Raw genomic sequence first — 13,586 nt, 5'->3', positions numbered from 1 at the left:
CTTGCCCTCACGTGGCTCAAGTAAGAAGCCGTGGGCTTTCAGTAGTAACGCATGGTCTGAATTTGGGGTTAGTGTATCTTGAATGCCCAAATGGAGCCTCTGTATTTTAAAGCCAGGAGGTGGGCCAGGAAGGGAACATCAGTTTAATACTTCAGACTGATTTTAATTTCATATCTCACCTAATAGCCGTTAAAATTGCACTTTTACTGCACACTACGCTCTGTATGTAAAACAACATCCTCATTATTAGGGATATTAACATCATATTTTTTTAGAATTTTTACTATTTTAATAATTATTTATTAACAGCTACCACATATTCGGAGCGTAAACTCCTCTTAGGCCTGAAAGCATGTCTAGAAGCTTAAATTCCGACCATGAGATATGTGCAGACAGTACTGAAATCTATGTGGGTCCACAAAAATACTTGGTTCTAGCCTCTGCCATTGTCTCATCACACCTGCAAGCACAAAGCTCAATTACAGAGTGATCTTGATGCAGTTGTGCTCAATGCTGCCTTGCCAGAGAGGAGGCAACGCTTCAGCAGCGTGGACGCAGACGCTTTGCCCAGGTGAAAGTAAAACAGCTTTACAGGGAGAGGAAAAGTCTGGTAATGTTACAGGAAGATGGCATACACAGGGGGCTGTATGGTGGCCTGGGGTTTAGGATGAACATGTACCTAAAAGTCACCTCACTACATCCCAATTTTTCAGGCTTTTGGAAGTTTGGAAATAACAGATGTTTGTTAATAAGGAGCTAACTACTTTAATGATTTTTAAATATTTTAGCAACTTACAAAAGCAGGTTCGATGCAGCAATGAGGAAGAGGAAAGAGTGGAATAACTCTTTAATCATCATTTCATTAATGCTGTACTTTAAGAGAACAAAAGGGAAAACTTTAATACAAAGCTAGACTTTCATATAAATTAAGACATAGAAGTGGGTTATGTTTCATGATATAGTAACTTTGGCTAATTCCTACCAAGCTGTTTTGGCAGAAATTTTTGAGAATGCTTTTGCAGCAAGTGAAACCAGCTGACATTTCAGAGGACGGAAACCCTATGGGAGAGTCAGAATTTGCTGCATTGCTGCAGTGCATTTTCTAAAAGCCTTCTGGACAATGCCCAGCAGAAAGTGAGGAACAATGCTGGATCCAAAAGAGATGCAGTTGCCTGAAGGACTACTTAAATACCTGTGAGCTAGAAAATGCTTGTATGCCGAATAGATATTTAAATACCAAAGATGTCTCAGGTTTGTTTCTTTGTTTATATTTTTGTGTGTTTTAATGGGAGGTTACCAGTATAAGAAAAGATTAATCTTTTTGTATTCCTTCACAGTTGTGCCTGTAGCTCACAATGAAGACATCAAGCAAAGCATACTTCCTGTCCCTCCGAAGCGACCCAAACTTTGCACTGGGAGCAAGTACCACCCCAGGATCCATAATAAATGGAACAGTAACAGGTATTTTCCAAATGGCTGGATGAGAAGGGTGATAGCCAGGCCTGCTTACGTGCTGGCTATCCAGCTCTCCACATCTCTCACTTTTCATAAGAAAGCAGTAAGTAGCAGGGCTACAGATATTCTGCACGCAGAGAGTACCTGGAAAACCTGTTTCACTTTCCATGAGCCATCTGAGATTCATTGCATCAGAGAGAGGAACCGTGACATGCCTAAGTCTATACAGGACCCTGGTGATTCACCTGAACATGAAACACATAACACATGCGGCCGAAGCCATTTTTTTGGGGGGGGTGGGGGTGTCATAGTCACAGTGAAAATTCACATAATAGCGATGAAGTTTAAATGGTGTCTACACCACAAACATTTACTCATGTAAACCCATGGGATTACTCATGCCATTAAATATCTGTCAGAACTGAGCCTTAAATATGTCACACATCCAACCTGATTGTGGGTGTGAGTATAAAACGATGCAAAAATATAAACACATAAATATGCCATCCTCCATGTAGCTGTCAGTGACTGATAGAATCACCTGCTTATCAGAAATGAATTCTTAATTAAAATACGAGATTCTTCTTAATGATTTTTTCTGAATGGTTGGAAACTAATTAGAGCTCTAATTAAGCAATTTCACCTGACATAGTTATCTGAATATTAACTCATCAGTAGTGCAGTGAGGGATTTTTACATACTCAGGGAAATCTGCTCAGATTTCTTCGAATCCCTTGAGTTTTGTGCCTATCTATCTGTTTTATGTGGCCTCCCCAGGCTTTTGACCGGGGATTGCACAGACGGTTCTGCTTTATTTTTCAGATGTGCATTAGTATAAGTTCTCAGTAGATTTTTTTTTTTTTATGGGGGGTTTGCTTTTGGTTTTTTTTTTTTCAGTTGCCGTTTCATATGTGAGGAAGGCATGAATCACCTGCAATAACAAGGGACAGGATTTGATGAGTCAGATGTCCCTACTTAGGTCTTCATTCCTAATTCATGCTTTTCTTGGTGCTGCCCCTGCACGCAAGCTTCTATGAACCCGGTCCTTCAGCTATATTGTGAGTGTTTTCTACATGAGCTGTACAGTAACAGCCTCACACAATTCTGCTGTATTTGTTTTTTAGGGTGTTGCTTAGGACAAACGTTCAGCATTACTCTGGCTGGTAGAGTTATACCCCTGTGCACCTGGCTGTGCACTAGGGAGATAAACCACGGACCTGCACCACAGTGTCCTTTTAACATTAAAATGTGGACATAAAAAGTGCTCTGCCTCCTGCTATAAAAAGAAAAATGAATACCTGGGCACTTGGGAATCTCTGTTTACATGCAGATTACACCTTTCCCCACAGCCATTTGGAACCACTAATTCTTTTAGGAGCTTTTCTCTTCCCAGGGTGGAGGGAGATGGACAGGGTTGCCTTTCAACATGCTTTTTTGTTCCGTGCAAACCTTAGAAACTGGTGGATCAGCCCCAGTTTTATTGAAAGGAAAAGAAGAAGAGGACCTTAAGTCTGTTATCTTTAGCACTAGAAAAGATTAATTATTTCCAGTGTGTGCCTCTGCACTGAACAAGATTTTGAACATATATAAACTTAGTCTGGGAAACACTCCAGTTTTTCTAGTAACTTATAGTTACCATAAGATCAGTAGTTACTGACTAGTCTACAGCTAAAGAGACTTTTAAGCAAATTCCCCATTTACTGTTCCCAGGCTTACTGCTACCTGCAGGTTGCTTGAAGCCAAGCCACCCTCACAGATTAATTTGGGTTAAAGGGAGTTGTATCTGTTTCCAGTTACGCTCCAGGGAGTAATGAGGCCAGCGCTTAAATCTCCTGCCTGATTATAAGATAACTCTTTGGAGCCAGCATAAACGGGAGCAGGTCTTTCTGACAGCCCCCAACGAGTCTTGAACTCAAGCAGTAGGATCTGAAGCAAAACACGTTAGCTGTTTTGCTGCCACGCCCTTGTGTTAAATGAGTTATGATGCATCTACAGTCAAGTTAGTTTAGGATTTCCTGTACCCCAATAGATTCATTTAAGATCCAGTCATTTAACATAAATATAACTGCTGCTGAACTCTCTTTTTTTTTTAAGTGATCTTATTCAACTAGAAGTAAAAGGTGAAAGAAGACTTTATGATGAAGCTTCAGGATAACAAGTTTCTAAAAGAATCATGTTCTGTCCCTGGATAGAAATCTCTCTTCTCAGGATTTAGGTTTTTTGGGAGGTTAGGGCTCTGCACTTTATGCATTAAAACATATATACAGGATGTCCACGGCAAGCCAAAAGTCAGCCCAGGCCGGGAGCCTTGGAAGGTCACTCAAATCCATTTGCTCTTCTTCCTTTCCCAAGGATCTTCACTTTCTTCAGATGAAGCTGATGATTTTTATGTTCCTTACAGAGGAAGCAGTTCAACTTGATGTACTCTTATGAGGCAAGCAGGGAAATGGGATATCTCAACAGAGGTACTGAACGCTACCCTGAAGGCATTTTGAACTCGTGTGCTTTGTTTTTCCTTAGGGTATGCACACTGCATGGTTGAGCATAAAAGATGTAAGAACTCTAGGCTGCAATTTCACCAGTAGTAAATGCAACTGGGAATGTATGTAGTGCGAGGCAGAATACTGAAATACTGGTGGCTGTTAATGATTTTTTTTTGAGTTTCTTCTCCAGCATATAAAACTCAAATAATATATTTAGCTGAGTCAGAAGAGTGAAACACTCAAAATAAAAAGTGAAGACTCGCTGTGAGCAGATTAGAAAGTGGGGACATCTCTTCAAATGTTTTATTTCAAAAGCCCAGGAAGCTACAAAGAGCTTTGGATCCTCTACCTCAGTTTCTGCGAGGAGATAATTCCGGGTGAAGGAGTTCCTGCTCTTGTAGCACCATGAGGGCTGGCACGGATCTAAGCTTTGGCCATCTTGGACCACAGTAATTATCTAATCTGACCTTTTGCATAAACCAAGTTGGAACGAACTTCCATTTCTGAGATTTCTTTGTCAAGCTCTCTTTTTCCACCTGGAAATGTTATCGGGTTTTGAATGGGCTTCTGGACAATCTGTTTTCTCTAACAGACCAGAAACCTTTGCTGCAGCTACTGCACACCTGCAGCTCCGGGGTTTGACCTTAGCATGCCCACGAAGGTGAATACTAGCTCATCCAGAAGCTAACAAATAATTGTGCTTGATCTTTCAAAGGGTAAGCACTTGTGACATAAAGACTTCGTCTGACAGGGAATGTGCTACTGAAAATATTTTCTGGTCTGGGGTATTTACTTTCTACCACTATTTTAGGCTTTTAGATGGCTACATCGATGGTAGGGTTTTAGCAAAACATGTTGTTACTGAATCTTCTTCCCCTTTTTTACCTCCACTGCAAAGAAGCAAAAAGTGCAGCTGAGTAGCAGTAACGTTGTGATCTTCTTCCTGGCTGTCTAATGGTCCGAAGAGCTATTGTTACTAGTTCTAGTTCACAGCAGTTGAAATGTAACCATTAGCAACATAAAGAAGAACATGAAGATGGTCTCCTTGAATGAAAAACCTAACAAATGAGGGGAACATTTGATAACTAACAAGCACCAAACTCTTTCCTTTTATGAGGTGGAGGTTTCTCATTTCCTGCTTCTTGTGGCCTCTTACAATAGTGCTTGGTGCTTATACCATGCTTTTGATCTTCAAAGCACTGCATAAACATTAACTAATTAATCCTCCAAACACCCCATGAATTGGGTGAGCGGGCAATATTTCCATACACTTTCTGCTAGCACTGTAGGGAAAATATTAGAAAGGACTTTGAAAGGAGCTCTTTGCTCATTTATATGTATTAACCTTTGTGTTATATATGTCCGAACAACAGTGGTTCCTTTAAGGGCACACAGCAAAGCAGTAACATTTATCTGAACTTTTTTTTTTTTTTTTTTTCATTGGCTGGCTGAGAATTAAGCATATGTTTCCCTCCTGCAACTTGAATCACACTCTGACTGCGTCTTGGGGTTTTATGCCTCACTCATCCCTGAGGTAAAAGTTAGCACATGAAGGTAATATGATTAATCCTATTTTGGACAGGATCTTCTAATTCCTACCTGTATAATTTAATTCCTCCTCTCCCACCCTTAACTTTCCTGTGATATCTGTGTTGGTTCTATTCTTGCTATTCCTTGTTTTGCCTCAAAACACAGGTCCTATTACAAAATTAGTGTCTAGGCATTGTGATGCTTGGAATTGCAGGACTTAACTTTCGAGACTCGTACTAAGTTCATTTGTTCTGACATTATAATGTCTTGGGACCTACCTGTCTATCTGCAACTTTTATCTGTGTGCAACCTTAGTAGACAAATTTGAGCACACTTTTCATTTATCTTCCACTTGCTGGTGAAAGTGCAGTTGTCCGTTCCTGTTCAGGATGTGTCCGGGGGGGATGATAACAACCTTGCAAGGCTGTGAGCAAGCCGTTGGGCAACTGTTACTGCCTGCAGCCACAGTACTTGATAGAAATTCATGTTTCATCATTCACCCGAAGCCATCGCTGCTTCTAGGACCCCATATTATGCTAACTCTTGTTGCTATGTTTGTCTCCTCCTTACATTTCTGCAGGCACTGAATTCTTCTTTCCTGAATTCCTGAAGTTAAAGAACTGCTTGTTCTCTGTGTTGTGTTATACGAGTGTCAGAAGGTGGCAACTGATATTTCACTGTGTCTGCCATACACCTGACCCTAAAAAATTATATTTATAATTGGGATCTTACCCTGTAATCTTTTTTACTCCTTAATTTACCAGACTGTCACATCAGGGCTTCTGAGTCTGATGAAAGTCAGGAAATTTACTTTCCATGAAATAACTAAATAAATGCTACTGAAGACTGTTTAAATTAATGTTCACTAAATCTGTAGATTGCTACTGTTACATTGGGTATACTGCATCTAACAGTAAACAGCATTTGACATGCACAGTCACTCTGTCTTTCAGAAAACTGAATAATAGTCATGCAAGAAAACAGTTTTCCACATATCCTATACACGTATGCATATACTTACTTTGGGCTGGCTTTTCCTGCACCACCAGCACACACTCTCCTGCTTGTCATGGTCTCTCTTTTAGCATATATAATGTGTCTTGATAGCTTCCCAGTACTGCTATTCAATAGAGGCCAGAGTAAAATATCATTCTGTATTTTTTAGGTTGAGTTGTTCTGTTTGTTTGTTTGGGTTTTTTTACTTTCTTAGAAAACCTTTATATAATCTGTTAAACATACTGTTCTCTGTTGTCTTTTAACAGAATTCCTTTTGTATTTGAGAAATTCCCCTTGGCTTGATAGTAGTGGCTGGGCATGAGCTTCCAACCACCCTGTGCTAACAGATTAATTGTTTTCTCTGTCCTAAAATGCTGCTCCATTACAGTTTATCCAACAGTTTCTTTTTTAATCAGAATTAATTGTGTTTTTATCATATGCTGTAAAGAATGTGCTTGCGGCTATTAATGTTCTCCTAAGCTTGTTCTCAACTTGTAACCCATATATTTTTAACTGAAGGCATAAGATTGTGCTCTTAGGACAATTTGCCAGTTTCCTTTGTTAGTGCTGGCAAGCTGTTTTTGTTGTGTTTCAGATAGCCACAGTCACTCAAAGGAACAGACATGGCAGCTTTTATATATATCTACTGTTAGGTTGATTTGGTTCCTTCTGTCACGAGCCAGTGGTCTTACTTTTTTGTCATCTTAATGCTGAAAGCAGGTTGTGCAACACGCTGCATGGAGGACATCTGTTGTCTATAGGATTTTTGTTTTTCCATCCCAGTTCCTCAGGACTGGGAGTTCTTTAAAGTCACCTTATTTAGTTTTGCAAACTCTTGCCTCCTCCATAGCTACCTTAAATCACCATTTGTATTACAGGGAATGTTCAAGGCATTGGCATAATTTCAAAGGAGGAAAAATACCTTTTATAATGATATAGTTATCAATTTTATCAAATATAAAACAAAGTATTAGGTATTATCTTGTACTGTCCAGAGCATAATTTCAGAATTGCTAAAAGTCCTATAGCAACACAGTGACTTGGGAGCACACCCAGCTTGGGAGAAGTGCTGTTTCACTTGCTTTCACGTGGGCTGTCAACTCAGCTTCTGTGGGAGCGCTCTCTATAGCTCTGTAAGGAGCTCTTACGTGCTAACAAGGTTGTCATAATTCTCCTTGCTTGTGTACCAGCAGCACTCAGAAACTGTGAGAAATAATGTGGCTCCTTTTATTCTATTGCATGTTTCCTATTTTCTAGGCATTGCCTAAGCCAGTTCTCTGTCAGAGAAAGTACCACGCTGCATATTATTTTGTTCATCTTGAACACTGAGTTTTGTGCCCTTCTGCCATAGGTTCTTGGGCATTTTTATGTACTTTTAGAGATTCAGTTATGGTTGGAAGGTCACAATCTGCCCAGAAATGTACAACTTGCTTTGTACAGCAAAAGGCAGAGGGTGAAAGCTTGATCTCTACATGGTCTTATCCTGAGTTATTTTATTCTAAATCCAATTGGGACCTGGGTTTTTAGAAGTTGCAATGTGGAATTTTCAGCCTCAGATCAGTCTTAAAGTCCTCTGTTTTTTCACCTTCCCTTAGTCTCCTCTGTTAAAAATCAAATGCATGTGAAATATATTTATAGAATGGGGAGTAGTACTACCTGAGGTTCTGTATGAGCTATTAGGCAAATCAGATGCTGTGGAACCAGTCAACCATGAAAAATACCTGATGTCTTCCATTTACTGCTCCTCATTACATGCAGAGGAAAATGTCGTTTGAGTTTTCTTCCAGGTTTTTTTTGACATTTCTAAAGAGATTCAGCTACTCTGATGGAAGTTTTAGCAGCTCCATCCTTTCATTCAGAGTATTTTAGTACATTTTCTTTTACTCTTTATCCATATGGGTAATCTCTCTGATCTGTTGTTTGTCTCAGACCTTTTTAATTTATTGTTTCTGTTTCCACCGCCTTTGAATTATGAAACAAAAGCTGCTTAAAAGTGCAATTTCCTTTCATGCATCAGAGCAGTCAAGAGACCGAATAGATTCAACAGACTCCCAAAGTACAGCAGCTTAAAACCACCTTAGTTCCTTGGCAAGGGATTGGTAAATTGTCAGAAAAGTGGAAGTCTTGAAGGCCGTGGCAGTTGGTTGAAAGAGGGGAGAAAAGGGAACAAGCCTAAATGCAGAGGGAAATAAGGTCTGTTTTGTCTCTTCTGTCATCCATAAACCCAAACCTTCATTTTAAGGAGATGGCAGCTTTTCCTAATCTTCTGCTCCTTTTCAGTCAGTCCTTTCACACACAAAAAAAAGCTTTTTATGCGAGTCATTAAAAAAAACCACAAACCCATCTATATATTATATATAATTCATGAAAAAAATACACAGGGATTTAGAAACACATTGTGCTAAAGATTTAATCTCTCCAAAATAAAAAGGATAAAAATGGATATAATAAACAAACGTCAAGTGGCTCAAAGATATGTGATTTGTCATTAACATAATGGAATTTTGCAAATATAAACAAGGAAGCCATTAAACTTCAGATTAAAAAAAAATATTCAGAGGGGTATTAGTCGTATCTGGAGGACAAGGTTTATTCTTTAAGAAATGGAATAATTGGGCTGCAGTATAAGATTTCTGTGAAAACTATCCACTTGGAAATGCGTGCCTTTCTCTGCTGTTTGTGGAAGTGCTGTGACAGGTTTGTCAGTCACTCAAGCAGTGGTGCTGCAAAAGCAGCACAGCACTTCTATTTCAAGTGAGTCTGTCGGAGTGCTGCTATAACAAACCAGCCTCCCTTTCTCCTTCAGTACAAACAGCAATCTTCAACACTTCAATCATATCAAACTTTTTTGGGGGAGAAAAGTTCAGGGCTATTGTATGCAAAACATAGACTTCTCCAGTTTATCTTCTCTTATCATCCAGCACACACACCAAAAACCCTGGCAAGAAGAAAAAACTTCTTTAAAAAGTAATCTTAGGAAATCATATCAGCAAGGCAAAAGCATCAATTCCAACTAATTGTTGGAAAGCTTTTACAGACAATTAAAGAAATAACTGTATGGGCTGAAGAGCTCTGGGATGCAGAAGTAGCTGATCTGAAGGACTGTGTTTTTTAATGGACTTTTCTGGTAAGCTGTCAAGACACTTTTCCCCCATGAATTTTCAATCACTTCACTGACTCTCTCCCTCTCACTTGCTGTGTATTGCGTTATGATGGTTACTAAAAATTGTTCCTGTTTCATCTAGATGAGTAATTCCCAAACCGCTCACCAAACACGGATAGCTACACGGCTGTAATAAGCAAGATCCATTTTCAACAAAACAATTAGGGTTTTGGAGACTTTTTCACATGTGGTATTTTGACCACAACTGCAAATGTTCCTGGGTTTAAAATGGAGCAAACTTATATGAAAAAATTCCTGTTTTACCAAGAGATAGAAATAGCGTTAGTTGTGTCAGGCAGTAACAGCAATGCCAACACCGAGAAGGGAGAAAGTGAAATCATTGACACTGCTGGCTACAATATTGCCTATTTACAGATGTGAGGTGGTAAAAGAGTTTCCCACAGGCTGCATCTGGACTGAACTGGTGCATCCTGGAGTGCGTCCTGGCTCCTGGTCCCTTGAGCATCGGGCTGGGGCCAGGGCACACCGGGGCTCCTCCTTGCCCCAGCTCTTCCTGCAGGGATGAAGGCCTGATGAAAGACAGCGGCTGTGCTAGGCAGGACACGGGGGAAAACTCTGATCCATAATCTATGTGCTCGGCTTCTGAAGAGAGAGTGTGCTGTGGGGACAAGTTGTGAATCTCAGAGTAACCTGAAAGCTCCCTCCGTGGTGTGATTTAGAGTGAGGTGTGGCAGGGATTGGATCGGGTGGTTGGAGCAGGAGTTTTGGATGAGGGAAGGACTAAGTCAAAAACAAGAAGCTAAGCAGGAAGAATGTAGTCTTGAAAAAATTAATGTCTTACTATTGCCTTTCCCAGTGGCATCTCTTCAAAAACAGCATTAGCAGAGCTTGGCCAGCCATGTTATACAGTTTATTTACTGAAACTGGATTCTCTTTCTTATCTTGCATATTGTTTTGCTATGTAGCATATGGTTTTAGGCTGTGGAAAATTTCATGTTAACCACAATGAAACAATAACCAGCCCCAGGGACAGCAGAAAGAAAGAAAGATGCCTGGAACTTTCACCTCCCTAGAATCATATTCAAAAGTGAACAAATTATATTATTCTCCATTGTGTTCACAGAGTTTAAATTTCTGGATGTATGAGGTATACACAGTGACTATTTTGGGGGGGAACTTGGGGGAGAATTTTTTTTTTGGTGGCGTTTCTTGTGCCACTGGGCAGAGTGGGTTCCTAAATGCCAGCAGGCACAGAGCTGGGAGAGCTGGGAGCTGTGGCTGGGGCTCTGCAGGGGTTTCTTCAGCCTTCTGGCTATGTCCCCAGGCTTAAGCCTCTGTCATCTGGCCCTCCTCAATCACTCTATTTTCTGTCTTCTGAGTCCTTCTTCCCACTCTCATTTTCTTTGCCTGCATTGTCTCGACCTGCATTCTTCAGTTATGTCATACCAGTCCCATTGGCCCGCACACGTCCAATGCACTTTTCTCAACTCTTCTGATGCCCACCTCTGTTCCCCTTGGTTCCCAGTCCTAGTCTCTCTCTGAGCTTTTCATTGCTCTCAGATCACCTCCATGCTCCCTCCTTGGCTCTTTTAGCAATCTCATTTCCCCCTGGCCATTTCCCATCTTTTTGCATCCCAGCATGTCTCACACAGTTCTTCCTGTTGTTTCTCCATTTTCTATTCATCTCTTCCAAATTGCTTAAGTTCTAGCAACAAGCTTCTCTATGTTTTTCAACCATTTGTGCAAGCTAGCCAAATAACTCTCTGTGTCTTTTACTAGCTCCCAATCCCACTCCCTTTCAACTTTTACCCAGTCTATTTCAACTTTTTTAATAGCTCAGCAAAGTGCTGTTTGCCCTTGATCCATCTCAGCTCTGGTTCACCATTCTCTCCTAACATTTCAGCCAAAAAGATTTGCAGAAATCGCAAAGGACCTAAGAATACGAAGCACTGGGAAATTTGAATAGCGGATGGTATCAGCCTATGTATAACATAGATTGCAATCTCATTAGAGTAACACTCTTGTCTTTGTTTTGCTGCATAACCATAAAGTGCCAAGAAAGCCATTAGAACCATTTCTTTTTATTTTATTATCTACCAATAGTATAAGTAACAGCCTATTACAACTTAGATCTCTCTGGCTTTGGAGAAAATTGAAGCAGCATCAAGTAATAGAAAAATGGTAATGGAAACAATAAGCCAGATGCTAAGATGGTGTAAATCAGTGTGACTGTACTGAGACCATACAGCAACTCCAGTTTGCACTAGCTGAAGATCTGCTATCTTTTGAATATATATTTGTTAGTGGGAGGAATGCTAATAGAAGAATTGTTAAACTGAGGCTAAAAGTCCGTCTCATAATAATAGCAACTTTATCAATCTATTTTCTCTCTCAAGCTTAATTTGTATGCAAAAATAGAAGGGTTATTTTTATTATCTAAGTAAACTTCCTTATTACAAAACAATCAAAGACTTATAACACAAGCATAAAATATAAAGAGCTCAGTTCCCCTACACTGATTAGAAACTGAGGTTGTATCCCCTAATAAAAACTATAGATTTATTATTTCTCTACATAAATAAATGGCATTAAATCTTAGGGGGATTTGTATTTTTCTGTCATTTTGATTTTAATTACTCCTTTTATGTTTGTTTGGCTGGTTTTTTCAGTATAGCCTGAATTGGTGTACTAAGTACAAAGTCAGTCATTTCTTACCCTCCTTCAGAGCCTTTAGCTTCTTGCCCTACTTGGATAGTCTGGTTTCATTTTTCTTTTTTCTCTCGCAGGACTCTTCATTTATATTTATTTTTTATAGTCCTCAGGATTATTGAATAATGGTAGGTAATTAACCTGTTTCCATTTATGGAAACTAGTTTATTTAAACTAGTTTCAAAGGAACCAGTTTCTTACTTTATTTATTCTTATTTAAGCCTCATCTGCGTAAAATTATTTTATGATGTTTAGTACTACTTCATTTTGTCATTTCCAGCTCCTGGTAGTAACTTTATCAAGTATAATACAGGGAGATAAGTTTCATCTTGGGACCAACTTAACTGATTGATGTATGTCAGGGCTGGCTAACACCACCAGTGCTTTTGCACAATGGATAGAGATAGCCCACATAGCTTGTCACAGCACAGGGCAGCCAACTATGTAGTTTTCGTGTTTAGCAACTTTTATATATCTCGCTTACACAAAACAGAGCATGGACCAAGGAGTGTCATCTAGGAATCTCTGCACTAACATGAAGTTCAGCTTGGGTCTTCACAGGTGTTTGGTAGAGCTGGTAAAAATGAATCTTGCAAAATATTTCCTTTCGATTAAATGAAAGTTTTCATAAAGATGTTTTATTTCAGGTTTTCCACAAGAAAAATCTTCTGGCCCCGTTCATTGATCACAGATTAAAAAAAAAAATAATTAAAAGAAAAGTTACAGAACCTTGCTAGTTTTTTCATCTTTACAGCTTTTATAGACAAAATTTCTTCAGGTATCAGTAGCTTTCAAAATCAAAAACCTTCACAGTGAAACTTTGATAAAAAAACCCACAGCAGATCAACTATCACTTTTCAGCATTCTCCACAATAACATCGAAACCCCAAATAATTTATCTGTCACACTGAGCCTGAGTCAGGAAGATGACTTTGGTGCTGTATAACTACTGATTGCGATGACAAACCATGTCCTCAATTACAAAGATGTGAGATTTTTTTTGTTATTAGCCTTTCCTTAGTGATTTCATCAAGGCTTTTTGCAGCCATCTGAAACCACCCAGCTGCTTTTGTGGGGGCTGGTAGAGGCACTGTACTTAAGATATAAACTATGCTACAATTAGACACTGAATGTCCGTAACTAAAGTAATTTTATTCTCTTCTAGTTGTTGATATTTCCCAGCTTGAATGTGCTTAAATTATTTGTTTGTTTGTTTGTTTGCTTGTTTCGGTTCTAGAGGACCACAAAAAATTTCAATCCCCTTATGCAATATTTGGAACTATGGAAAA

This window comes from Larus michahellis, chromosome 3, assembly GCF_964199755.1.
Source record: "Larus michahellis chromosome 3, bLarMic1.1, whole genome shotgun sequence".
NCBI lineage: Eukaryota > Metazoa > Chordata > Aves > Charadriiformes > Laridae > Larus > Larus michahellis.
This window is presented reverse-complemented; position numbering follows the sequence as displayed.